General features: G+C 36.6%; 1 protein-coding gene across 1 annotated transcript in view; it reads left to right on the forward strand.

Moving 5' to 3' along the window:
- Positions 1 to 4,908: 4,908 nt before the first annotated feature.
- Positions 4,909 to 5,012, forward strand: part of USP18 (ubiquitin specific peptidase 18) — a 12,752-nt gene continuing 12,648 nt past the window's right edge. Inside the window, exon 1 of the mRNA XM_015823585.2 lies at positions 4,909 to 4,923. The gene's annotated coding sequence lies outside the window, so the exon portion shown is untranslated. The remainder of the gene's footprint in view (positions 4,924 to 5,012) is intronic.

Genomic DNA, 5,012 nt, shown 5'->3' on the forward strand with positions numbered 1-5,012 from the left:
GCCCAACATTTATGTTGCTAAGTGAGAAATTTGTTAAGTGAGTTTTGCCCCATTTTACGACTTTTCTTGCCCATTTGTTAAGTGAATCACTGCAATTGTTAAGTTATAACACAGTTGTTAGGTGAATCTGGCTTCCCCGTTGACTTTGATTGTCAGAAGGTTGCAAAAGGTGATCACATGACCCTGGGACACTGCAACCGTCATAAATATGAGTCAGTTGCCAAGCATTTGAATTTTGATCATGTGACCATGAGGGTGCTGAAACAGTCATAAGTGTGAAAAATAGTCATAAGTCACTTTTTTCAGTGTCGTCGTAACTTTGAACAGTTACTAAATGAACTGTTGTAAGTTGAGGACTACATGTACATCTGAAGGGACTTAGGAAAAGGGCCTTCCCTCCCTCCTCTCTTTGGAACATCATTCCCCCAGAGTTAAGATTGGTCTCCATCTTATTGCTTTTCTGCAAGATTTGAATATATGGTTTTGACACCTGGCTTGGGGACCCTATTTGGAGCCAATCAAGAGCCTTGTTTGATTCTTGCTCAGATATAAATATCAACAGTCTGTTTTTTTTCTATTTATTTACAAATCTTCTGTAGGTTGAAGTTCTCCTTCTGGGTATGGTAATTCTGTTTAGATTTTGACTTTGAAGCAAAGTATTTAGGTGCATTTTGAAAGGAACCACATTGAACAAGTAAGGTCTCCATCCAACTAGTACAAAACTAGCTTGGTTTTCAGAAAGGAGATGCTAAAAATGTTTTATGAGACATGTACCATCAGTGGATGTTCGTGAATGCAGTTGAGAATGTAAAAATGATTTTTCCATTAGTAATACCAGGTAGAAAAGTCATGTATGCCTTAACATAGGACAGAAGTGTTAACTCCGGATGCTCTTTGTCTCTGATTGTTCGTCTCTGCATTACGAGGAGCAACAAACCACTTTTATCCAGGAAGGAATGGGCGTTTGACTTAACATTGGCTGCCTCTTACTTCCCCCACCCCCCATTTTATAGCATTTGTTATTCCACAATCCGAGAGGAAAACATGATGCAGAAAATGGCTGCCCACCATGTTTCTTTCAGTATCAAGAGGCCGAGGGTTGTGTGGTTTATTCCAGCTACACTTGAGATATGAATATTCTTCCAGCTGCCTTGATTATGAAAATCATTGATATTTCAGCAAGGCTAATGAGTGAGAAGCAGGGATGTCTGTAGGACGTGATCAGAAAGGTCAAGATGGCAGTCACAATGGTGTGACTGAATCTCTGACCATATTTATGTGCATTACATGTTTGACACATAAAAAACAGGTGGAGCTTTGTACCAGTAGCACTACCTGGGCTGTTCTTACTCTACTTTGCGGGCGCATCTGGAGAATGAAAACTCCTGTCCCCCCCCCTTTTTTTAACCCTTTCCATATGTGTATCTTCTATATATAGTAAAGTGACATTCTGGCTGTGCCGTTTCAGTTAAAAAAACTGAAGTATAGGTAGTTCTACACTTATGATTGTAATTGAGCCTGGAATTATAGTCATGAGTCACTGTGGTTGTTAAATGGGTCACCATATGACTGGACCTGATTTTATGACATTTTTTGCAGTCATTGGTAAGTTAATGTAGCAGTTTTTAAGCCAATCCATTATACCCAGTGGATGTTTTTTGGCAGAAACTGGAAGTAAGTGCCAGAAATCAATAAAAAATGTCAAAAATAGCAGTCTTGTCACTGGGATGCTCCAAAAGGCCATAAAAATGAGCTAGTTGCTAAGTACCCAAAATGTGAACATGTGACCTCAGGGGTGTGTGCCTGTGCGCACGCATGCACAGCCATCTTAACTTTGAAATCGGATCGTAAGTACCTTTTAGGGGGTCTGTCGTGAATCAAGGACCACCTATATGTGACTGCTCTTCTTTGCTATCATTTCTGATTTGTCTTTAGATTTCTTTTGAAGACTGGAAGACTGGTCTGTCCTCTTCTCTTCTTGTTGAAGGACCTTTTTCCAGGCTCTCTGCATTTTTATTTAAATCATTTCTTCTTTCTGCTCTTAAATATCTTTCCTTGATTGAGAATTGGGATTGGATCTGATGAGTTCATCCCCTTCCCTTGCCTTCTTTCTTAGACTATTATCTTGCCTTTCTTTCTGGGGTATACATAGATCACACTCCTCCTATTTCCCCCCCCCCAAACAACAACCTTGTGAGAGGACTTCCGGTTTTGCGCCATAGCGCACGACCACGGGATAGCGGAGCGCCGCTCCCCACAGCCAGTTTTGCCCTGCCAGGGTCTGAAGTTGCCCTGAAGAGGTGACCGTGAAGAAGGGGCACTCTGTTGATCACGAAATGGCAGCGGTCGTTTCATTCGATCCAGGGAAGGCCTTGACCTGACAGGAGAAAGGCTAGCTGCACATTAGCGTCTAGCCCAAGCTACATGCAGCCAAAGTCCAAGAGCATGAACCAGAACATCGGTGAACAGTGTGCTTGGAACTGGTGAGAGCATCGATCTTCTCTCTTCTATCTTTTAACCGAATTCTTGGGAAAGACCCCCAAAGCATTAAACCCTCCGAAAGTGAAGGGAGGGGACTATATCCCCACTCCCTCATAGAGGGAAGCTGCGAATTAATACTAAGGGGAAATAAATATATTGAAATGAAATTTAAAATACGACAGTCTGGACAAATCTAAAAACTAAAAAAAAACTGTGAAGACTATACCCTAAAGAGTTTTGATAAAATTATAAAAAATATATAACAATAATAACTTTTTGTCTGAAAAAACTGGAAAATAAACAACTATTGACACCTAGTGGAGAATCAGAGCACAGAAACAAAGAATAATCTGTTACCTTGAATTTTAAATAACTTTTAAGAAGACAATTGGGAACAGAAAGAGCTAGGCCAGCTATAAGATTAAAAAGTGTTTGAAAAAAAATACCTGGACTGTTGTCTAAATCTAAGAATTGTTTATAGAATAAGAAAAGCTTAGGCTTTTGGCTAATCTTTTAGAGAAGAATTTACAGGAAGGATTTAAGATGGCTAAACATACTGAATTGCAACTTTGACTGATTAATAATTGGTCTCTGAATAAAAAAACGGTTACAGAAATATTCCCTGTATTACTAATTATAGAGACTAAAATATTGATGAAAGACTATTTGAAGGGGGGAGACAACATGGATATCGTATACCTATCAAAAAATGTCGACCACCACATTCAATATTTACCCCTGAAGAACTTAGCCTGGAACATCAAAGACCTCCAGAAGCAACATTTCAAGGCAAGACAAATACTTTTCAAGAGGAAATATACACAATGTTACAACAGATACAAATGACAATAGATTTAAACCACGAGGAAATCAAAACCAACTTTGACGACATAAATAAGCACATTTCTAACCTAAATCTACAATCAAAAAACACCCAGAAAATGATGACGAAGGAACAAACAAATCAGATAACACAACACAAATTAGAAGAACATGGTCAAATCAATGAAGCTACAAATGAAAAGAACTACAATTTAATACAAACAGGAAAAAATCTACAAGACTTTGATATAACAACAAAAATGGAATGGACTATAGAATTCCCAGGAGAATCATCAGAGTTTGGGCGACAGAAAGTATATATTTTACCTATTTTATCTTCTTTATTCCCAACAATACTTACAAAAATACAGGAACTGCCGGGCAAGCAGAATACACCAACTTGGAAAGCAACTCGACAAAAGAAGAAGGCTAGAGACAGACTCAAGAGACTTGACTCACCCTACCAGTTGGAATATTACATGAGCAAACACTTGTTTGAATATAGTTAAAAGAATAGAGAACTTTGAACATAAAGGGGTCCTATAACGAGGGATAAGAGATTTAGGTAGTATAGTATGTTTTACAATATATGAAATGTAAAAATATTGGGATGATGTAACTTTTATAAACATAAGTGAAATATAAGCTGATCAGAAAGAATGTTATAAGCAGATGCTATAAGATAGATAAGTACAGTATTTTTATAATGCATGAAATATGAAAATATTGGGATGGTGTACTGAAATGGAAAAATTTGGATATTTAGATGACTAGCATTGAGAAAATCATAACTGATAAGAATGGATTGAATATAAAGAGGAAATTAAGCTTAAACAAAAACCACGAAAATAGGATGCAGGGTGAACTAATGAGATGATTTTTATAAGAATAATATAAGCTGATAAAAAAGTTATACATAGATGTTATCATTACCTGTACAAATATGAAAAAATGTCTATAATTAATCATACATTGAAAATATTAAGAATTATATTTGTTTAAGGTTGAAGAAGGAGAATACAACTGGGAGAAGGGAAGATCAAAGAAATATAATATTAATTAATATACTAATTATGGAATTATCAAGATCAATCATTATTGACTGTTAATTAATTTTTTTTCCAAATATATAAATCAAGACAACACACTGTACACCAGGCACTGGAGATTGTTATTGTAAAAAAACCAATAAAATATTGTTTTAAAAAAACAACAACCTTGTGAGGTAGGCTGGTCTGAGGAAAAACTGTCCCCAAATAATTTCTATGGGTGAGAGTAGACTAGGACCTTTGTGTCCTTAGGACCAGTCTTATACCTTTTAACAACCACACTACACAACTCTGATAATTTCCCCATAATTTGAACATTAATGAATTGATTGATATTTATTTATTATATTTAATATATTTTAATTAATTTGTGTTGTAAAGTTGACTTGGGTGTGCCTGTGAATTGGAATATCAAGCTGTTGGAATCTCTTCTTTTCAGAAAAGAAAGCATTCAGTCATCTGAGGAAAGTTGGCTCAGGAATTCTGGGAGTTGAAGTCCACAAGTCATAAAAGGGGCCATTGTTCCCCACCCCTGTTGTAGAAGACTGGTGCGTAGGGAAGACCTTTACAGGTTTTATTATTTTATTTTTTATTTTATACTATTTATACCCTACCTTTACTATTTTTTTATAGAGTCAAGGCAACAAACATACCTGGGAG

This window comes from Protobothrops mucrosquamatus, unplaced genomic scaffold (genome assembly GCF_001527695.2).
Source record: "Protobothrops mucrosquamatus isolate PMUCROS unplaced genomic scaffold, P.Mucros_1.0 scaffold1923, whole genome shotgun sequence".
NCBI classification, from domain to species: Eukaryota; Metazoa; Chordata; class Lepidosauria; order Squamata; family Viperidae; genus Protobothrops; species Protobothrops mucrosquamatus.